The following is a 24,751-nucleotide window of genomic DNA, read 5'->3' as shown; positions in this document are numbered from 1 at the left end:
CCACAGCATTTCCGAGATTGTTTCCTGTCATTTCGGATTCCTGAGGCGAGCTGTCGCCGACCGATCGATCGATAATGCTTCCCTGTTCTCTAATTGTTTCGCTGTCTACACCATTGTTTGCCACCCGCTCCATTTCGCTATGCACAGTTACCAAATTACTACTTTGAATATTAGTTAATTCATTACACGGTGGCGCTAACACACTGCTGTCGTCTTCGCTGTCATTTCTCAATTTACTTTGGAGCCTAGTGTTACGTTTTTCACACGTCATTATTGTCACAGTATTTCACACGACAACACAGAAAAACACAATTTGAAGAGCAAAAATAAGAGAACACATTAACATAACACTGAAAATAATATCTAGTTAATTGCAGCTGCGAAATACTTGGTGCAAATCTACATGCATGCCACAACTATTTTACTATACAACAATGAAAAACTACAACTACAATGGAGATTCTCTCTACAATTACGCGCTAGCAATAAACAAAATCTACACTAATTACACAAACTACAAGAAAAAAATCAGAAGATTCCAGTGAGGTATCCTAGGCTAAGGGTCGACATATGAAACGTCCCCTTTTAACAATTTTACACGACTGTGCTTAACCTGACGCACAATATTTTTAGCGCAACGCAATCTGACTCTCAAAATTCCCTACAAAAGAATGGCCCTGACTAACATTAAACTCTACCTTTCACAAATCACTTACCTCACAAAAATCTTCGCTGCTCAAGCTACTGCAATACAGCGAGCGCCACTACTGCCAGCTAAATAAAAGATTCAAACTATGGAAGGCACTAACTACTGATAGGGATAGTTAGCAAATGAAAGATATTAATAGAGAACAAAGAATGTATTTACCTTGATATCATCATTTATAAATATAGCAGTTCATGACAAATTACAAAGCTCCGCCATCTCTCTCCCCACATCCACCACTGCTGGCGGCTCACCTCCAACTGCGCAACGCTACGCGCTGTTCGCAGCCAGCTGCCTAACACTACAATGGCGAGTATTACAACAATGAAAAGCAGCCACAGACTGCACACGGCACAGCCAGTGATTTTCATACAGAGGTGGCGTTACCAATAAAAAAACCTAAACAGCCTACTTACATATTATTTATTATTACGCACAATATGTCTTTAAATTACAACTTCCTGACGTTGCAATGTTAATGGATAGTAATGCCCTTAAGTAATTAAAGAGTGATACACAATTTTTCTCTGTGTGCAGTGTCGGAGTCATTCTTGAGATGTTGAGACTAAATAGATAATTAAAGGAAAAAAAAATACGAGGTAAGGCAGGGTACCAGCTGGTGGACACAGCCCCAAGTGACGCGGAATATCGGCAGCCATGCGGAGCTAATTGGCAGAGTTAATTAACAGTCGAGACCACGTCACAGCTCTCTGCACAGCCAAGACTGTGCCAAATACCATTGAAAAAGGCCTTTCTTTCCAAATCTGTGCTGCGTATGAGGTCGCGTGACCCAATCTGTCGCGCGCATTAGCATTTAAAGTGGCCAAATTAATTACCAGAACAAGTCCTCCTCCGCTCTGTCTGGGATATATTGAGCGGAACCGACTATGATGCGGACACAGCTGTGCGGTCTTTCTTCTCCGTTCGGTATAGGTCACATTCTCTCGACATTTTCCACTTTCCTCTCTCTAAATCTAATGTTCTCCCTTGACACTCTCTGGGGTAGTCACGAATATCTTACGTAAAACGAAGAGAAAGGCGCATTGTCTCACCTCAATGTTTAGCGAACTACGGTTCGATGTTTCGAAACAGTGTGTGTGTGTGTGTGTGTGTGTGTGTGTGTGTGTGTGTGTGTGTATGTATGTATGTAAAACGGGAAGAGTAGTGCCAATGAATTCTTTGAAACTGGACAGAAAAAATTGTTCAAATAGCTCTGAGCACTATGGGACTTAGCTTCTGGGGTCATCAGTCCCCTACAATGTAGAACTACTTAAACTTAACTAACCTAAGGACATCACACACATCCATGCCCCAGGCAGGTTTCGAACCTGCGACCGTAGCGGTCGCGCGGTTCCAGACTGTGGCGCCTAGAACCCCTCGGCCACTCCGGCCGGCAACTGGACAGACTTTCGTCGATAAACCACGAGTGTATTGTGAATTTGTATTTCAAAGAGTAGATTCGTGGTTTTGTATTTGTATGAACGAGAGAACAGACATTGAAAGTTTTTTAGTAGTGCTTAAACAAGTTGTATCGTATGGTATGCAGTTAAAGGTTTGTGGAATCCATTGCTCTTTGCTTCGTATGATGCCATTTTATGCTACGACTTCTTCACTGTGTTTGTCGTTGGAACGTTGGCAGCATCATTCTTCTATATAGACATCTGCGTTTTTATCAGGTTTTTATATTTGTGTCCACTGTATAAAAGGAATACTGTTCCATATTTCACTGATGTTAGACGGTATTTTGAAATATCCTTTATTTTTATAACAACTATTTGTACTCCTTTTCATTACTGAATAGTTCGTATCTTGTGAATAGCTGTGTTCGTCGAACCATAGTTCCGCAACTTTTTTTTTTTTTTTTTTTTTTTAAATGGGTTTCATGTTTGTACAGGAGATAGTACTGTTCAAAAACATATATATAAACATATGCCCAGAATTTTTTTTTTTTTTGTGGTTTTCGGGCGCACAACTTCAATGGTCATTAGCGCCCTGACTACTCTAAGAATGCACCGCGAGGCACAAGTTGACAACAACAACTAAAAGGGAAAACACAATAAAAGACAGACTGACAGGCATAGGATTAAAAAACATCATCAAATGTCCTTAGCGAGGTTTGTCAAATTGATAAAACAAAGAACACGAGCAGCTGCTCGTGGGTCATCCGCTAAAATGGCATCTAAAGTAGTAGGCAGGTTAAGATCGAGGCGCAGTGTTTTAAGATCGGGACAGGACATTAAAATGTGACGAACTGTCAGCAAGTGCCCACATGGGCAGAACGGCGCCGGCGCAGCCGTCAGCAGATGGCGATGGCTGAACCGGCAGTGTCCAATTCTTAACCTTGCTAAAACGACCTCCTCCCACCGAGAAGGGCGTGAGGAGGACGTCCAAGCCACGGGAAGAGGTTTTAAGGCCCGAAGCTTGTTGTCGGTAAGTGCAGCCCAATCGGCATGCCACAGCGACACAACGCGCCGACAAATGACCCTGCTAAAATCGGACGAAGGGACACAACAAGAAGCTGTCCGAGGCTGGAGGACCGCAGCCTTGGCCGCGGCATCTGCAGCTTCGTTCCCAGGGATACCGACATGGCCAGGAACCCACATAAAGCTAACCGGCGTACCGACGTCCACCAGCTGCTGAAGAGAGCGTTGGATCCGGTGTACGAAAGGGTGAACCGGGTACGGATCACTGAGGCTCTGGATGGCGCTCAGGGAATCTGAGCAGATGACATAAGCAGAATGTCGGTGGCGGCAGATGTACAGAACAGCCTGGTAGAGGGCAAAGAGCTCAGCTGTGAAGACCGAACAATGGCCATGGAGCCGGTATTGGAAACTTTGTGCCCCGACAATAAAGGAACACCCGACCCCGTCATTGGTCTTAGAGCCATCTGTATAAATGAAAGTCATGTTGTTGAACTTCGAACGAAGTTCCAAAAAACGGGAGTGGTAGACCGAACCGGGGGTGACCTCTTTTGGGAGCGAGCTGAGGTCGAGGTGAACGCGGACCTGAGCCTGGAGCCAAGGTGGCGTGCGGCTCTCGCCCACTCGAAAGGTTGCAGGGAGTGAAAAATGAAGGTGTTGAAGGAGGCGACGAAAGCGAACTCCAGGGGGTAGCAAGGCAGAGACATACAACCCGTATTGAAGGTCAAAAGAGTCGTCAAAAAAGGAACGATAAGAAGGATGGTCGGGCATTGACAGTAGCCGACAGGCATACCGACAAAGCAGTATATCGCGCCGGTAGGTGAGTGGCAATTCGCCAGCGTCAGCATGAAGACTCTCTACGGGACTGGTATAAAATGCTCCGATCGCAAGTCGTAAACCCCGATGTTGTATGGAGTTGAGGCGGCGTAAGATGGATGGCCGTGCAGAGGAGTATACGAAGCTCCCATAATCCAGCTTGGAGCGGACGATCGACCGATATAGACGAAGTAGGACGGTTCGATCCGCTCCCCACGACATACCACTGAGAACACGGAGGACATTTAAAGAACGGGTACAACGGGCGGCCAAATATGACACATGTGGAGACCAGCTAAGTTTCCTGTCAAAGGTAAGGCCTAAAAATTTGATTGTCTCCACGAGTGGGAGAGCAACGGGACCGAGTCGTAAGGACGGTGGGAGAAACTCTTTGTAGCGCCAGAAGTTAATACAGACCGTCTTCTCGGCAGAAAAACGGAAGCCATTGGCGACACTCCAGGAGTAAAGACGGTCAAGAGAACGCTGAAGACAGCGCTCCAAGACACGTGGACACTGCGCGCTGCAATAGATGGTAAAATCGTCCACGAAAAGGGAGCCTGATACATCAGCTGGGAGGCAATCCATTATTGGATTGATCGCGATGGCGAAGAGAGCGACGCTCAAAACTGAGCCCTGTGGCACCCCATTCTCCTGGCGAAAGGTGTCGGACAGGACAGAACCCACACGTACCCGAAACTGTCGATCCATTAAAAAGGAACGAATAAAAAGAGGGAGGCGACCGCGAAAGCCCCACGTATGCATGGTGCGGAGAATGCCCGCCCTCCAACAGGTGTCGTAAGCCTTCTCCAAATCAAAGAACACAGCCGCGGTCGGGCGCTTCCGCAAGAAGTTATTCATGATGAAGGTCGACAAGGTATCCAGATGGTCGACAGCAGAGCGGCGCCTTCGAAATCCACATTGTACATTGGTAAGTAGGCGTCGAGACTCGAGCAGCCAAACCAATCGAGAGTTAACCATTCGCTCCATCACTTTACAGACACAGCTGGTAAGCGAGATAGGTCGATAACTGGAGGGCAAGTGCTTGTCCTTCCCCGGCTTAGGAATCGGGACAACAATAGACTCGCGCCAGCATGCGGGAACATGTCCCTCAATCCAGATGCGATTGTATGTACGAAGAAGAAAACCTTTACCCGCAGGAGAAAGGTTCTTCAGCATCTGAATATGAATAGAATCAGGCCCAGGAGCGGAGGACCGTGATCGGCCAAGTGCGGTTTCGAGTTCCCGCATGGTGAATGGGGCATTATAACTTTCACAATTCGAGGAGCGGAAGTCACGTGGCCTAGCCTCCTCGGCCTGTTTGCGGGGGAGGAAGGCAGGGTGGTAATGAGCGGAGCTCGAAACCTCGGCGAAAAAGCGGCCGAAGGCATTGGAGACAGCCTCAGGGGCCACAAGGACTTCATTCGCGACCTTCAAGCCAGAAATTGGGGAGTGGACCTTAGTGCCAGATAGCCGGCGCAGGCTACCCCAGACAACAGAAGAAGGAGTAGAACTGTTGAAGGTGCTGGTGAAAGCAGCCCAGCTGGCTTTCTTGCTTTCTTTAATAATACGACGACACTGAGCACGTAATCGTTTATAATTAATACAATTCGCCACTGTAGGGTGGCGTTGAAAGGTGCGTAAAGCACGTCGACGAGCACGTATAGCGTCCCTACATGCTGCGGTCCACCAGGGGACCGGTACGCGACGTGGAGAAGAGGTAGGGTGAGGGATGGAATATTCAGCAGCAGCGAGAATGACTTCCGTGAGGTGTGCGACCTGACGATCGCAGCTTGTGAAGGTTTGATCCTGAAAGGTCGCCCTGGAAGAGAAGAGCCCCCAGTCTGCCTTGGAGATGGTCCAACGAGAGGAGCACGGAGAGGGAGTATGCTGCAGGAGATGGATAATACACGGGAAGTGGTCGCTCGAATATGTATCAGCAAGGGCATACCACTCAAACCGGCGTGCAAGTTGGGGAGTACATATAGAGAGGTCTAAATGGGAATAGGTATGAGATGTGTCCGAAAGAAAAGTAGGGGCGCCAGTATTGAGGCAGACAAGATTGAGCTGGTTGAAAAGGTCTGCTAACAAGGAGCCCCTCGGGCAGGATGTTGGAGAGCCCCAAAGAGGATGGTGGGCATTGAAGTCTCCAGTTAACAAAAATGGTGCAGGTAGCTGAGCAACAAGTTGCGTCATGTCTGCCCTGGTAACGGCAGATGACGATGGAGCGTAAACGGTACAAAAGGAAAACGTAAAAGTGGGGAGAGTAATGCGGATGGCAACTGCCTGCAGGCCGGTGTGCAACGTGATGGGATCGTAGTAAATATCATCCCGGACCAGCAACATAACCCCTCCATGAGCTGGGATACCTACCACAGGGGGTAGGTCAAAACGCACAGAGGTGTAGTGTGCCAAGGCAATTTGATCGCATGGGCGTAGCTACGTTTCCTGGAGGGCTACGACGAGCGGACGATGCGAGCGGAGCAGCAACTTCAAGTCCTCTCGGTTGGAGCGAACGCTGCGAATATTCCAGTTAATAAGTGCCATCGGAAGAAAAGGAAGATGAGAGAAGGGGTCACCTCGAAGGCCGCTGAGGGCCTGGCTTCGAGCGAGCACTGCCGCCGCTATCAGTAGGCGGACAGTCATCGTCCATTGGTTCTATGGGTTCATCGGCCATCTTGGGAAGATGGCCGGGAGGGGGAGCTTCCTCCGCCGGTGAACGGCCAGATGTTCGGCTACCAGCGGTGCGGCCAGGCGAAAGGGATGACGGCCTGGGGCGGCAACCGCTGGGTGGCGCAGGAGAAGAAATGCGCCGTGGCGGAGAAGGAGAACTGTGCTTCCTATTAGCCTTCTTGGATGGTCGTTTGGTGGAAGTACCGGACGAAGGCTGGGAGGTCGAGGTACGTAGGAAGTCTGCACGGGACGGTTCCTTCTTGAAGGCCCGTGCATCTGACTTCTGGGTCTTCGTCTTAGCAGAAGCTGATGAAGGGGCTGGTGTCTGTGGGGTGATGGGACGAAGAGGAGACGTCGACCGCACGATCTTAGCACTGGCCGAACGGACGACCGTGGTGCTGAAGGTCAGATCGCATGTCTGGGTTGCGACCTCCCGGGTAGTCCGAGGAGAGGCGAGGACAGTGCTGTATTTCCCCGCTGGGAGCAGCGTGGGCTTCCTACTAGCCAATAGCTTGCGAGCAGCCGAGGTGGACACTTTCTCTTTGACTCGAATTTCCTGGATACAGCGTTCTTCCTTATAGACGGGACAGTCGCGGGAGGATGCGGCATGGTCACCCTGACAGTTCACACAACGAGGAGACGGAGGTGGACAGTCACCCTCATGGGCATCCCTGCCACAAGTGACACATTTAGCCGCATTGGAACAAGACTGTCGAGTGTGATTGAAACGCTGACACTGGTAGCAGCGCGTAGGTGTCGGGACATAGGGGCGAACAGAAATAACCTCGTAGCCCGCCTTGATGCGCGATGGCAGCTTAACACTATCGAAGGTTAAGAAAAGTGTCCGGGTCGGTACAAGGTCATTGTTGACCTTTTTCATGACCCGATGGACAGCCGTCACGCCCTGCTCAGCGAGGAAAGACTGAAGCTCCTCGTCAGTCAATCCGTCGAGAGAGCTACTATAGACTATACCACGAGACGAATTCAAAGTGCGGTGGGCCTCCACCCGGACAGGGAACGTGTACAAGAGTGTGGCCCGAAGCAGTTTTTGTGCCTGAAAGGCACTCTCAGTTTCTAGTAATAAGGTACCGTTACGCAACCGGGTACAAGATTTGACAGATCCGGCTATGGCATCTACGCCCTTCTGGATAATGAAAGGGTTGACAGAGGAAAAATCCTTTCCGTCCTCAGATCGAGAAACTACGAGGAACTGTGGGGCAGGCGGTAGTATTTTTGTCACTGTTGGCTGGTCACGTTTCCGTTTGTGGGTCGAAGTCGAAAGCGATGGAGTAGAATCCATTGCGGAGGAATCCCCCATGATTGCCAGCGTCTCCGATGGCGCGCTCCTTCCTTGTGGGGACCCTCTCAGAGGGCACTCCCGCCTTAGGTGAATGTTTACACCTCAGGTCACACCTCCCGAGAAACAGACGGAGGGACCAATCGGCATGGTCAGAAGGTATCAGCTCAGGCAATCACCCCTCCCCGGGCCTGGCCTTTACCAGGGGGTACGCGCGTGCCTTACATGTCTACCCAGGGCGGGGACTTAAGCGTTACCCCGTCACCGGCTACGCGTGCGAACGCGTGGGTCGGCCTTCAGACACGCACAGGGAGGAAGGAAGAAGAGGAAAAAGAAGAGAGAGGGAGAAAGAGGACAGACTGTCTCAAACGCCGAGGCGGAGACCAGAGAAGGCAAGGAGAAGAAGGCAATGAGAAAGCAAGGAGAAGGAGGCAAGGAGAAGGCAAGGAGAAGAAGGCAAGGAGAAGGCAAGGAGAAAAAGGCAATGAGAAGGCAAGGAGGAGTCAAGGGAAAGAGTAAGGAAGACAGTGAAGTGGAGAAGAGCAAAGAAAGGAACCAACAAAAGGAAGGAAGAAACGAGAAGTGAAAAACCAAAAAGACCACGATTATAGGTCGTGAAACCGTCCGTCTCCGGACGCAGGCGCTAACTACCCCCGTGAGGGGGATGGACTCCTTTTAGTCGCCTCTTACGACAGGCAGGAATACCTCGGGCCTATTCTAATCCCCGGACCCGCAGGGGGGATGCCCAGAAATGACAGGTATCATTTTGTACTCTGATAGCAATATTTGAAAGTTCATTTACATGAAGATTATGTGCACTTGGTCACACTGTCACTGCACAGTAAACTGAATTCAGTGAAAGTAATAATCAATAAACGATTGCTCATTTATTGGAATGAAACAGAATGTGTGCTCTATACAAATGAAACCCGTATTTGGGTGAGTTCTGCATACAGACCAACTGAACACCCTGTAATAAACTCTTCTCTACACATCTGAATTTTAGAAAATGACAGATTACAGTGACTCCTCATTATTTTACCAGTCACTTCTTATTATGGGGAGCGAGAGTAATGTCGTTTCTGCTTATGTCGATATTCGTTTGTCGTTTATCTGCTCATTGCGTACTTGAAAGTCCCGCCAAAGACATTTTAATGGTAGAATGATTTGTTTATTATTTCGTAATTTATGGTGAAACAGCCAGAGAAATACCAGGAGAGGTAGGCTATCGGCATTGTCTGCTTTTTGAGTTCCACAAGGGTAGTAACGCAAAAGTCGCTACCAAAACATTTGCGATGTTTATCCACGTGAAATAGACGTTCGTAAACGCCAAAGGTATTTTTTAAACAATGCGTTCAAATCCAGTAATGTTGATTTTTCCGACTCTTGTCGACCAGGGCGAGCAACAACTTTAGCAAGTGACGTGTTGTAGGAGAAAGTGGAAAGAAATGCGTGTCAGACAATCGAAGAACTGCCAGACACTCTTAACCAATCTTGGTAGACAATCTAAGAACATTTGCAGCAGATTAGTAGAGAAAAACAAAGCTAACCGATCCGCCACGTCTAGTGCTTCTGCGACACATTGTAGAAGCGTTTTTTGGTCGCCTTATCTCTTTGACAATCCAAAAAGCAAAGGGTAGTGGCTCTCTCTGAACGAACCACCACGAAGTGCTACTGAGCCAGGTTTACACTCTAAAAAGGCGCTTTTGTGCAAGCTGTGAATGCAGACCTTTAACCCTTTCGTGAGCCGTGGGAAACATGCTCCCCACTACAATGAACTCGCTCCAAGTCCCGTGGGATTCACAGTTCCCACCCACGTACGGTGCTACCACCTAGTGAACAGTATAGGGTACTACTTCCAATCGGAAGTTCCCGCCGTTTTTGCTGTACCTTCGCGAAGAGGCATTGTATAGCTGAGTGTTGCTCTGTAGAGGAGCCTTTCAGTGCTGTTTGCGTGACATTTTGTGATTTTTTCCCTCAGAGCTACAGTATAAGGTAAATACTTTTGATTTACCCAAATTTATGAAGGAAAACTTAAAATTGGAACGAGGAGAATTCCAGTTTGAAACAAAAGGAGCCATTTCTGCAGCAAAATGGATGGATGACTGTCCAGTCACTTTCCTGTCCTCAATTCATGACCAATGAGAAACAGCCATAGTGAAAAGGAAAAACAAGGATGGTACTAGTACACAGATTTCTTGTCCTGGAGCTGTGGCAGAATACAACAAAATAATGGGTGGTGTCGAGAAGTTTGATCAATTACGAGAAAGGTATGCTATTGGCAGACGTTCTGTAAAATGGTGGCACAGAATATTTTATTTCCTGGTGGACGTTGCTGAGGTGAAAAGTTTTATCCTGTGGAAAACAAGTAAAAGAGAAAGTGGACAGCATTATCAGCTCTCATACAGGATCCATCTAGCCAGACAATTGATCTCTGGCTTCTCATCCCATAAAAGGTGTGGACAAAAACCTGTCTTTCTGGCAAAAAAGGGTAAAGTACCCGAAGATTTTCGTCATGTGGCTGTAGGGGAGCATCAACCCATTTTAGGGGAAACCTACTGGACGTGCCGTCATTGTAGTACCAAAGCTGCGGAAAAGAGCACTCGCTGTGTTTGTACAAATTGTCAAACACCACTTTGCATAGACCCATGTTTTAGAAGTTTTCATGGCAAGTAATTGTGAAGAATCATCGTAACAAGAGAAATAAATTTATCAAATAAATATGACATATATTGAAAAAGATGTTTTTGTCATTTAACTCCAAGGGAGGACAGTGGGAAGAATACTTCCCACCTTGTTGTGTGACCTCACTTTCACAGTTGGAGCAAATTTGATATTCTGTATGATAAATATACCTTTCTGTTAACTACTATCTGCTCTCCATTCATTACAAAAACTGCAATAATTTTGCCCACGAAAGGGTTAATGTGATCAACTGGATCGAGTGAATCAATCTTTAATTGAAAGGTTCGGAGCGATTCTCGGCAGAAAAGGCAACATGATAACGAAAGACCGGCTTGCGCAAGACGAAGGCTGGAAAAAATTAATGAATTGGTGTGGGAGCTACCGCCACACCCAGCATACTCGCCCGATATTACACCATCGGATTTCCAGTTATTTCGATCTCTACAACATTTTCTAAGCGGAAAAAATGCGAAACTTTGGATGATGTCAAAAACACCATATTCAGATGTTTTCATCAAAAATTAATCAAATGAATCGATTTTTATCCATCTGGTATTGTATATTTGCACACTAGATGACAGAATGTTGTTGCTGACGAAGATGATACATCACTGAATAAAAATAAAAACTTGTTAAAAATTTATCCGTTTGAATTTAACTCGCAAAAACATTGCCTTCCAGTCCCCCTAATAATTTTAAATGTTTTTTGATATTAAAAACGTATACTGGTTGCTGCGATGCAGAAGTAAAGATGGCCGGGCCAGAGGTACGTGGTCTCCCTCTGGTTGGTTGGTTTGAGAGAGGAGACCAAACAGCGAGGTCAAGGGTTCGATCGGATTAAGGAAGGGTGGGGAAGGAAATCGGCCATGTTCTTTCACAGGGACGATCACGGCACTTGCCTAAAGCGATTTAGGGAAATCAATGAAAATCTAAATCAGGATGGCCGGACACGGGTTTGAGCAGTCGTCCTCCCGAATACGAGTCCAGTACCGCTATACGTCATCAGGTAGGACAGACACCGTATTCACACGTTTGGTTGCTGGGAAAGAAGTATAAACAAAGAGCAGAGTGGTATAAATGAACAGTAACGTGAACCACTTCAGTTGAACTTCTGAATCAGTATTAAATTGTAAACACTACAGTCTTTAATTTCGCGAGACAAACGACAGACGAAATGAAATGAACATTTGTTGTAGTTAATTGGTCAAGCGAGAGCGCATGTGACTATAGATGAAGAACGACTTCATTGTGAATGGTTATCTTATTCTGATTTGGATTCGATTTTCATTTTTATTTCGTTCTCAGTGGATCAATTACACTGTCCAGTAATGTTACGTTCGACATCAACTTGCCATAACCATTCACAGACGCCGAGTGGCAGCACTAGCAGTGAAGGGTATAGAAACTGTGTCGGGGGGACGAGGAAAACAGTGCAGTCTTTGTTGTAATGCGAAAACGGAGTGATATATCTGACGTCCAAAAGGGCGTGATCGTTGGCTCTCGGGCCGAGGATGGAAGCGCTTCCGAAACACTAAGTTTCTAAACGGTTTGCGAGCTGCCGTGGTTAAAGTAAACTATTGGCCATTAAAATTGCTACACCACGAAGATGACGTGCTACAGACGCTAAATTCAACCGACAGCAAGAAGATTCTGTGATATGCAAATGATTAGCTTTTCAGGGCATTCACATAGGGTAGGCGCCGGTAGCGACACCTACAGCGTGCTGACATGAGGAAAGTTTCCAGCCGATTTCTCATACACAAACAGAAGTTGACCGGAGTTGCCTGGTGAAACGTTGTGCTACCTCTTCTAAGGAGGAGAAATGCGTACCATCACATTTCGGGTTGTAGCCTATCGCGATTGCGGTTTATCGTATCGCGACATTACTGCTCGCGTTGGTCGATATCGAATGACTGTTAGCAGAATATGGAGTCGGCGAGTTCAGGAGGCTAATACGGAACGCCGTGCTGGATCCCAACGGCCTCGTATCACTAGCAGTTGAGATGACAGGCATCTTATTCGCATGGCTGTGATGGATCGTGCAGCCATGTCTCGATCCCTGAGTCAACAGGTGGGGACGTTTGCAGGACAACAACCACATGCACGATCGGTTCGACGACGTTTGCAGCACCATGGACTATCCGCTCGGAGACCACGGCTGCGGTTACCCTTGAAGCTGCATCGCGGTGAACGCACATTGGAAGCGTGTATTTGTCATCGCCATACTGGCGTATCACCCGGCGTGATGGTATGGGGTGCCATTGGTTACACGTCTCGGTCACCTCTTGTTCGCATTGACAGCGCTTCGAACAGTGGACGTTACATTTCAGATGTTATACGACTCGTGGTTCTACCCTTCATTCGATCCCTGCGAAACCCTACATTTCAGCAGGATAATGCACTACCGCATGTTGCAGGTCCTGGTTGGTTGGTTGGTTGGTTTGGGGAAGGAGACCAGACAGCGAGGTCATCGGTCTCATCGGATTAGGAAAGGACGGGGAAGGAAGTCGGCCGTGCCCTTTGAAAGGAACCATCCCGGCATTTGCCTGGAGCGATTTAGGGAAATCGCGGAAAACCTAAATCAGGATGGCCGGACGCGGGATTGAACCGTCGTCCTCCCGAATGCGAGTCCAGTGTCTAACCACTGCGCCACCTCGCTCGGTCTGCAGGTCCTGTACAGGCCGTTCTGGATACAGCAGATGTTCGACTGCTGCCCTGCCCAGCACATTATCCAGATCTCTCACCAATTGAAAACGACTGGTCAATAGTGGCCGAGCAACTGGCTCGTGACAATACGCCAGTCACTACTCTTGACGAACTGTGGTAGCCTATCGCGTTGAAGCTGCATGGTCAGCTGTACCTGTACACGCCATCCAAGCTCTGTTTGAGTCAATGCCCAGGCGTATCAAGGCCGTTATTACGGACAGAGGTGGTTGTTCTGGGTACTGATTTCTCAGGGTCTATGCACCCAAATTGCGTGAAAATGTAATCACATGTCAGTTCTAGTATAATATATTTGTCCAATGAATACCCGTTTATGATCTGCATTTCTTCGTGGTGTAGCAATTTTAATGGCCAGTAGTGTATATTATGAAAATTCAGCAAGTTGTCACACTTAAAAATTAAGAATTGAAGCTGAGATGCGTGTGCAAAATTAATCGTTCCACATCATTACGATTTTTCGTGCAAATGTTCCGCGGAACATGAGACGAAGTAACTGACTAACTAGCATATACCAGCAGGACAACACTACATGTCACACAGCTCCCAATGTATCTGTGTGGTTCGAAACGCACCAATATGAGTTTGCCGTATGCCTCTGGCCAGAAGACTCTCCGGATTGAAACCCAATGTAGAACCTGTGGGACCACTTCAGTCTGGCTGTTCGCATCATGAATCCTCAACCGAGAACCTAACGCAGCTGGGCACTGCATCAGAGTCGGCATGGCTCCACGTCCCTGTCTGTGCCTTACAGAACCTCACTGGCTACTTACGTTCACATTTCGCAGCAGTCCACTCTGCAAAAGTAGATTATTCAGGCATTTGAGAGTTGGTCACATTAATGTGTCGGGACAGTATATACAGGGTGAGTCACCTAACATTACCGCTGGATATATTTCGTAAACCACATCAAATACTGACGAATCGATTCCACGGACCGAACGTGAGGAGAGGGGCTAGTGTAATTGGTTAATACAAACCATACAAAAATGCACGGAAGTATGTTTTTTAACACAAACCTACGTTTTTTAAATGGAACCCCGTTAGTTTTGTTAGCACATCTGAACATATAAACAAATACGTAATCAGTGCCGTTTGTTGCATTTTAAAATGTTAATTACATCCTGAGATATTGTAACCTAAAGTTGACGCTTGAGTACCACTCCTCCGCTGTTCGATCGTGTGTATCGGACAGCACCGAATTACGTAGGGATCCGAAGGGAACGGTGATGGACCTTCGGCACAGAAGAGACTGGAACAGCACATTACGTCCACATGCTAACATCTTTTTATTGGTCTTTTTCACTGACGCACATGTACATTACCATGAGGGGTGAGGTACACGTACACACGTCGTTTCCGTTTTCAATTACCGAGTGGAATGGAGTGTGTCCCGACATGTCAGGCCAATAGATGTTCAATGTTGTGGCCATCATTTGCTGCACACAATTGCAATCTCTGGCGTAATGTATGTCGTACACGCCGCAGTACATCTGGTGTAATGTCGCCGCAGGCTGCCACAATACGTTGTTTCATATCCTCTGGGGTTGTACGCACATCACGGTACACATTCTCCTTTAACGTACCCCACAGAAAGAAGTCCAGAGGTGTATGATCAGGAGAACGGGCTGGCCAATTTATGTGTCCTCCACGTCCTATGAAACGCCCGTCGAACATCCTGTCAAGGGTCAGCCTAGTGTTAATTGCGGAATGTGCAGGTGCGCCATCATGCTGATACCACATACGTCGACGCGTTTCCAGTGGGACATTTTCGAGCAACGTTGGCAGATTATTCTGTAGAAACTCGATGTATGTTGCAGCTGTTTGGGCCCCTGCAATGAAGTGAGGACCAATGAGGTGGTCGCCAATGATTCCGCACCATACATTTACAGTCCACGGTCGCTGTCGCTCTACCTGTCTGAGCCAGCGAGGATTGTCCACGGACCAGTAATGGATGTTCCGTAGATTCACTGCCCCGTGGTTTGTGAAACCCGCTTCATCGGTAAACAGGCAGAACTGCAACGCATTTTCTGTTAATGCCCATTGACAGAATTGCACTCGATGATTAAAGTCATCGCCATGTAATTGCTGATGTAGCGACACATGAAACGGGTGAAAGCGTTGACAATGCAGTATGCGCATGACACTACTTTGACTCAGTCCACCGGCTCTCGCAACTGAATGTCGGAGGTTTCAATCGTCAACTTTAGGTTACAATATTTCCGGATGTAATTAACATTTTACAATGCAACAAACGGCACTGATTACGTATTTGTTTATATGTTCAGATGTGCTAACAAAACTAACGTGGTTCCATTTAAAAAAAACGTAGGTTTGTGTTAAAAAACATACTTCCGTGCATTTTTGTATGGTTTGTATTAAACAATTACACTAGCCCCTCTCCTCACGTTCGGTCTGTAGAATCGGTTCGTCAGTATTTGAAGTGGTTTACGAAATATATCCAGCGGTAACGTTAGGTGACTCACCCTGTGTAATCCTGACATTCGGCTTGGTGGTGAGGGAAATCTCTCTAAAACCGCATCTGGGTTGAATTTATAGGCAGTGGATTTCAGTCACGATGAAAGACACGATTGATCAACAGATCTAGCCATCTATCCTTGGACACCGCGTCCTCCCCTAGATGCATTTGACGTGGAAACATGGGTTTGGGTTTCTTAATGCCGAGGGAACGAGAGAAGACTCTTTCAGTGTACAAGTATTGTTTCAGAGATGTTGTTGTTGTGGTCTTCAGTCCTGAGACTGGTTTGATGCACCTCTCCATGCTACAATATCCTGTGCAAGTTTCTTCATCTCCCACTACCTACTGCAGCCTACATCCTTCTGAATCTGCTTAGTGTATTCATCTCTTGGTCTCCCTCTACGACTTTTACCCTCCACGCTGCCCTCCAATACTAAATTGGTGATCCCTCGATGTCTCAGAACATGTCCTACCAACCGATCCCTTCTTCTAGTCAAGTTGTGCTACAAGCTCCTCTTCTCCCCAATTCTATTCAATACCTCCTCATTAGTTATGTGATCTACCCATCTAATCTTCAGCATTCTTCTGTAGCACCACATTTCGAAAGCTTCTATTCTCTTCTTGTCCAAACTGGTTATCGTCCATGTTTCACTTCCATACATGGCTACACTCCATACAAATACTTTCAGAAACGACTTCCTAACACTTAAATCTATACTCGATGTTAACGAATTTCTCTTCTTCAGAAACGCTTTCCTTGCCATTGCTAGTCGACATTTTATATCCTCTCTACTTAGACCATCATCAGTTATTTTGCTCCCCAAATAACAAAACTCCTCTACTACTTGAAGTGTCTCATTTCCTAATCTAATTCCCTCAGCATCACCCGAGTTAGCTCGACTACATTCCATTATCCTCGTTTTGCATTTGTTGATGTTCATCTTATACCCTCCTTTCAAGACACTGCCCATTCCGTTCAACTGCTCTTCCAAGTCCTTTGGTGTCTCTGACAGAATTACAATGTCATCGGCAAACCTCAAAGTTTTTATTTCTTCTCCAGGGATTTTAATACCTACTCCGAACTTTTCTTTTGTTTCCTTTATTGCTTGCTGAATATACAGATTGAATAACATCGGGGATAGGCTACAACCCTGTCTCACTCCCTTCGCAACCACTGCTTCCCTTTCATGCCCCTCGACTCTTATAACTCCCATCTGGTTTCTGTACAAATTGTAAATAGCCTTTCGCTCCCTGTATTTTATCCCTGCCACCTTCAGAATTTGAAAGAGAGTATTCCAGTCAACATTGTCAAAAGCTTTCTCTAAGTCTGCAAATGCTACAAACGTAGGTTTGCCATTCCTTAATCTTCCTTCTAAGATAAGTCGTAAGGTCAGTATTGCCTCACGTGTTCCAACATTTCTACGGAATCCAACCTGATCTTCCCCGAGGTCGGCTTCTATTAGTTTTTCCATTCGTCTGTAAAGAATTCGCGTTAGTATTTTGCAGCCGTGACTTATTAAACTGATAGTTCGGTAATTTTCACATCTGTCAACACCTGCTTTCTTTGGGATTGGAATTATTATATTCTTCTTGAAGTCTGAGGGTATTTCGCCTGTCTCATACATTTCGCTCACCAGATGGTAGAGTTTTGTCAGGACTGGCTCTCCCAATGCTGTCAGTAGTTCTAATGGAATGTTGTCTACTCCAGGGGCCTTGTTTCGACTCAGGTCTTTCAGTGCTCAGTCAAACTCTTCTCGCAGTATCATACCTCCCATTTCATTTTCATCTACATCCTCTTCCATTTCCATAATATTGTCCTCAACTACATCGCCATTGTATAGACCCTCTATATACTCCTTCCACCCTTCTGCTTTCCCTTCTTTGCTTAGAACTGGGTTTCCATCAAAGCTCTTGATATTCATGCAAGTGGTTCTCCTTTCTCCAAAGGTCTCTTTAATTTTCCTGTAGGCAGTATCTATCTTACCCCTAGTGAGATAAGCCTCTACATCCTTACATTTGTACTCTAGCCATCCCTGCTTAGCCGTTTTGCACTGCTTGTCGATATCATTTTTGAGACGTTTGTATTCCTTTTTGCTTGCCTTTTCAGAGATATAGTGATGTAAATAAAACTGTATTTTTTTTTTTGCCTAATAGACTACGAGAAGGCTTTTGATAAAGAAAAACTCGTCAAATTTATGTAAATTTTGTGATACATTGGACTGGAGGAAAGAGATCTGCGAATCACAAAGAACCTATACCGGAATGAAACAGCGGTGTTGCCGATCATATGGGCAGTGCACAGGGCGCCACTGTCCATCACGTTGAAAGGTATGTGCTAAGGTCTGATCAGGGTAGCTCCAGAATATGGTCGGTAGTTGCCAACCGCAAGGTGTAACAAGTATAATATCATTGAGTAGGAGGTTCTTTGATGGTTAAGAGAGCCGGACGCGCGCAGTAAAGAACCGGAGAGTCGCCTGGAGGATGCAGACGTGTGGTGACAGCTGTAAGGTAGGTCGCGCTCGCTGTCCCAGACCAAACCATAGCACGTAAATGAGAGAAGATATATAATGATTTCAAATTGTTTTTTGTTAGATAACATTCAGAGTTAGGATTCGTATGTCCAAGGTTTGACACAGTAAGCGTTTGGCAAAATTTTTTCTAAGAGTGTTTCATACTGCGGTAGGGTTTGTGTAGGACTTAAAATTATGACAATATATATATATATATATATATATATATATATATATATATATATATATATATATATATATATATATAGAGAGAGAGAGAGAGAGAGAGAGAGAGAGATCAACAACGTGTTTAAATCTAACAGGCTAAATCATAATCCAAATCCTTTGCTTAAATTGAATATGAAAATGAGTAGTAGAGTACAGTTACCCACCAATGAAAGAACCAAGTAAACATCAGGGGCAAAAGTTAATTGTCCAGTACCATCTTAATGCCATTGCACAAACGGCATTATTCTCTTAAATTTTATTGCTGAGTCACATACATGTTGCATTTCTGGCAAAAATGGAGGAGTGCAAGAAACAAGTTCACAGACGCAGTCAGATGCATGTTTGCTGAATAATTAATTTAGAACAATCTCATCAATTTAGAACAATCTCAACGTGGCGTCGGCTATGAGACTGTCTCTGGTAATGCCAACATTCTCGATTGAAAGTAATCGATCGTCACGCTTCCGGTGCAAAGCTGACATCCAAATTTTATCCAGTTTAACACCTTCGTCTTTCCAGAATGAGATTTTCACTTTGCAGCGGAGTGTGCGCTGATATGAAACTTCCTGGCAGATTAAAACTGTGTGCCGGCCCGAGACTCGAACCAACACCGACTCAAAGGAAGGCCTCGGCGCTTGTTCGTGACGTCACGTCAGCTAGGCGCGGCCAACGCCAGGTCTGTTGCAGGCATACTCTGACACAGGAAAAGTGAAACTATTTGCCGTAGTTGACTAACACACATTGTTCTGAGAGATTTCTGCAATCAATTAATTGGGCAATTCATTACACTTCTTAACAAATAGTGTACTCCTGAACTTAAATTTCCACCTGTTTTAAGGATTGACATACAAAAACAACTTCATGGTGCAGCAGCAACAGAATTCGTGCTTCTTTACCTTATTTGTAAATCTGAGGAAGTTACGTTTGTACTGGGTTGCTTTTACAAGAAACTGTGAACATATTGGTGCTCTTCTTTAGGTATCTTAGTTGACTATGGGGTGAGGAGTACTGAATGTTAATGAAGTATCTTGTGATTGTACACGTTTGGGGATGAGGTGGGAGACAGAACAAGAGGCAAAAGAGAGATACTTGTTTTATCAAATACAATTTTTTTATCTTATAAAGTTTCTCCTTTCAGTTGCAAGAGGGGAATATTTATCTTCTATAATGTGCATGTTTAAAAAAGTTTAAGCTCAGCAGTATTTTCGATGTATGAAGCTATTTTGTTTCCTGTTTAGAATTTCTTTCGTTGAAAACGACTGTAATCTAATGACTGGCAACAGTTGGACATTTACACATGTAAATTAGTTCACATTCCAGTGACGATGTCAAACGAAAATAAATAAATAAATAAAAGAAACGAGTTCATTGTAATGGGGTTGGGATAAGTTTCGATAACAAAATGGATCAAGTAAATATAGTTACTTGAATGTAAAATTTCCGAAGCTTGCAATGGGGCAAAACATCTTCTCATATTGATCTATGTTTGTTTCGACAGGATTCAGTAATACAGAACTATGATCTTCATTTGTAGCTTTACGATAGTAAGAAAATCTTTCATCTAAATAAAACTGCAGAATCCAAAACAATACCAAACATTTTGTCCAAAAATAAGATTTATAGTGATAAGCACGCCCAGGCGGTTTCTGCCTGCAACAGACCTGGCGTTCGCCGTGCCTAGCTGTCGTGACGTCACCAACAAGCGCCGAGGCCTTCCTTTGAGTCGGTGTTGCTCGAACTCGGGACCTTTTCCTACCGCTGGCAAGTGCTCTACCAACTGAGCTACCGAAGCACGACCCACGCCCCGTCCTCACAGCTTTACTTCTGCCAATATCCTTTCTTTCAGGAGTGTGAGTTCTGCAAGATTCGCAGGAGAGCTTCTGTTAAGTTTGGAAGCTAGGAGATGATGTACTGGCAGAAGTAAAGCTGTGAGGACGGGGCCTGAGTAGTACTTGGGTAGCTCAGTTGGTAGAGCACTTGCCCGCGAAAGGCAAAGCTCCCGAGTTCGAGTCTCGGTCAGGCACACAGTTTTAATCTGCCAGGAAGTTTCACCTTCGTCTTTCCTGTTCAAATTATTACTATGTTTATCAATCTCGATAGCCTCTCTACGCATGCGTACATGATAATGTGAGGTTTTAAATATACGCTCGTCTCGCTGAATTTTATTTCGTGATCACCTTCCTGGTAAACATTTTCTGCTACGGCCGATTTATCCGTGTGACCCAGGCGGCAAATTACAAGGAGTTTTATATACCCCCGATGTAGCCAAAGGGTGTCATGCATCTTTTGACGATCTTAAATATTATTTTATTTTCCTGGTGGGTCTGAAAATAGTTTCCACGCCATACTTGCTTAACATTTTCCCAATGCGATCTGTGACCTTACTAATGAACTAAGAAAAACCTTGTATAAACATTCAAAAAATCTCCCTAGAGAAAAAAGAGATGTAATGAAAACCTTGGTAGACAGGGCGTACAAAGTTTGTGAGCCTGTTTATTTAAAAGATGAGATTAAACATCTACGGTCAACTTATTGTAGCATCTCCTGGCCAGTCGTCATAAAAAGCGTGTGATAGAATATTTTCCGTGTGTGTAAGACCAGTTAACATGTATCGATATAGTGCCACGCACACGGCGAAAAAGAAATAATTTAAACACGAATAAACATGACCAAGTGAAGCAATAAAGCAAGACTGTGTAAACATTTCACGAATGTATTATGTGTGTATGTAGAACATTCATAATTATTTGACGTCGTTTGCATTTTTTAACTTTGAATCCATGACATATTATTATCTTTGAAAATCGTATTCTTGTTAAATGAATTAGAGAGTATGATCTGTGCCTCAGATAAAAAGGACAATTCAGTACATGTATAAATAGTAAAAACCATTGTAATAATCTCTGTTCTCTTTGGGTTTCGTTACGAGTAACACTTGCGTGTTAAGCAAATGTATATGCTAGCCGTGAGGCTTTTGTTCATGAAGCTTGAGATCCGCCATTAAGCGAGTTGTTGTAAAAAGCATTTAATTTAGCGGAAGCTGCTGTACCAGTCCGCGAGGACAACGGCCGCAGATGCGGCACATTTAAAAATTATTTATTTCAGGCATGGCAGTCGCCTCGCCGGTAAAGCGAGGTAACATAACATTTAACATTAACTTACAGCTTCCAGCAGTGCCGGCAGACTATATCATATTAGTCAGTGCATTTCTCAGTTTGATTTGGAAGGTACTGAGCGACGTGTTCTATGCGGGCACAAAAAATATAACGAATAATTGTGTTATGACTTTATCATTTTCACATTTTGTGGCAAGGTCTGCTCTGTGAAACTAAAGCAACATTTTACATTTTTTTCCCTAAGATTAAGAGAACGCGAGATAGCCGCGCGCCTGTTCTAATTAACTGTACTCAAAAATCCACTGCATAACGTAAACAACATTCAGTGCTGTAACGATCATTTGAATTTCATTACTGACTTTTCTGAATACGATGCAAGGTAGTGAGTTCAGATACAGTTTTCTGTCTTTCTTGATTACGTTACAGTAGCAAGTGAATGTTCCTTGCATGATTATCCAGAGCGGATGTGGAAAAGCAATAATTTGATCCCCGGTGTGCCACATTTATGATAAAAGTGTTTATTCCCTCTCCCACTCCATGTCTGAACTTAACATATGTGTGCTAGTGTGACTCATCCAGCCAAAGTGAAATATTCATTCAACATTACTCAAAGTTACTTGCTTTTACGAAGAAAAAGAATTACCAAGTGAAGACAGTGTAACAACATTGTGTACTGCCATCAGCTCTCAGTTTCAGTTTTATATCAGTCTGAACATTGCAAATCCACACTTTAATATCGTAAAGCAAAGTTACTAGTTACCATGTGCCAACATACTTGCTGCTCCACATATGTAATCATATCTAAATAAATAAAACCATAAGCCGAATAAAATTAACTCCAATAGTAAAAAAGTGAGAGGTGGAGTAAGGGAGACGGAATATTATTGAAGAATAGCTGTTCTAGCAAGGATATAGATCGAGCACTTCGCTCGAGGCAGGCAATCTGGAGCAACGATGAACAACAGTCGCCCAACGGCGAGGTTTTCTTCCGGGAGGAGGAGAAGAAGAAGAAGAATTGAAGAATTGAAGAAGAATTGAATGCTATTTTTCTTGCTGGTTTGTCTCGCTGTCTTACGAGGGGAGTTCAAAAAGTGAGTTTCACGTTAATGTAGCGGGCCAAGTAACTGTTATATGAACGGCACGATTATGCAACATATTTGTCAAGTATGTTTAAAGGTCGGAGTGTTTCACCAGCAATTCGGTTCCTCGACGATGCAATTTCGCACCTCTGTTACGGAGCCAATCGAGATTCGCTGTGTGGACGTCGTCTTCGTCGGAAATTCTGCGACTCCTGCGACATCGACACCCTTCCTTCGCGCTCACACGTGTGCGGTCTCAGCGAGCTTGTTGGAATCAGTTTACTACGGCAGGGCGTGACATCGCATTTGGTCCGTATACCGCCAGAATTTCACGGCGAATAAGTGTACAATTTCGTTTCGCCGCCAAGAATCGTATTATCTCGCATACTTCAACTTTGGAGGTCGTTTCCAGTTGCCATTTCGCTGGCACACTATGAGGCGCCTGTTATCAGTACTGGAGCAGAACTCTCTCTGCGGGAATCCCGGAATATCTACTTTCTTCTGACGAATCGCCACTCATATTGCGCAATGGTCTTGGCGTACCGCCAATCCGAATTTTGATTGAAGTCCTAGTAGTTCTCTATTTGAGCCTTCAATGGTGATGTTTTATCCATAGTCAGTTCGACATAATTAGCTTTGGCTTTTGGTGTTGTTTCTTGCCCCCATAACTTTAATGGTAAACCTGGCGGTGGAAAGAGCATAGGCTCTCTCCGTTCAGGAGTGAGGATAAATGATTTAAAACAAAAAAAGGAAGGAAGATTGAGAGAAGACAAATATAATGTCTACGAGCTCCACCTTATAGCCCGTGGCACGAAATGTCAATTTTGTGTAACCGGCAATATACTATGTTTGCTCCGACATAGAAACGTCCAAAGTCGCAAGATAAAATTTTTATTTAACTGATGACTACTTTCAGGTTACCCGAACCCGTTTTGTAATCAACCAGACAGACAAAACAGTATTTTCTGAAATAGCATACAAACCATCACAACATTAGACACGTACTTAAAACAAAGTCAAGTTTGATAATGAAAAGTGACGTATGCTGGAAATCCAACTGCGTTTGGTCTTACAATTTTGTTAGCAGTGGAAATGAAATGCTACGTCGTAAAGAAAAATTAATTAGCTTGACTTGCTTGACCTTTGACTCTGACACAGATAAGACAGGTACTGCATTTTTGCCTAGATGCATAGATTTTGCAATTTTTTACCTGTCTAATAAAAAACTATGAAAAAATTTGACTATAGGAAAAAATATGTTTTCTTCGTGGCTACTGTAAGTGAAGTACGGGTTAGGCACAGGATGAGCTGGCGGTCGGAAGTTTCCGTTTCTCCGGATGTCAGGGAACTCCAGGCAAAGTCGGAGAAAGCTGCTACAATTCGCGATAAAGACTTCGTCTCTCGTAGCAGCTAAAATACAGTCGCCGTAAGATTTTCTGGAAACACTTTGAGAATGAGAAGGTTGAAAAAACAGTGGCAGTGTGGTATATTCTAACAAACTGGTCGCTTAGGGAACGTCTTGAACACACAAGCTGACGGAGAAATCTTGCGCGTCGTTCCGACCGCGATAGTAGCAGATTCGGCCAGTATTATTAATTCGCAAAGAAATCACTATGCACTGTACTGCTAAACATACTAATAGTTTTTATGAAGGTCTGGGGATCCAACAGCGAACAATAGTTCGTAGAAGATATTTTCCTTCTTTTTCATAAGAGAAACTTCTTTATTCTTGATAACTGCGATTACAAGTTGACCTCTGCACTTCATATCATGTCTGTCTGCAAACTTATCTGACCTCAGAAAAACACAGTGTCCAATCGGCATTCCTTATCTCCAACAATTGCAAAAAATGTTAGATGCTCTTTTTCCACTGCAAAGAGCGTTGTCGTCACTGCAAAGACCGTTGTGTCAATTACTGCAGCGCATCATCGCCAGTACTCGCAGCCGGAATACTACAATAATATTACATTACGTAGGGACATTACACATTATTCTAGTTCTGTTTTACGTGACCCGATTTAAAG

The sequence above is a fragment of the Schistocerca nitens genome, chromosome 10 (genome assembly GCF_023898315.1).
Source record: "Schistocerca nitens isolate TAMUIC-IGC-003100 chromosome 10, iqSchNite1.1, whole genome shotgun sequence".
NCBI classification, from domain to species: domain Eukaryota; kingdom Metazoa; phylum Arthropoda; class Insecta; order Orthoptera; family Acrididae; genus Schistocerca; species Schistocerca nitens.
Note: the sequence above shows the minus strand (reverse complement) of the source record.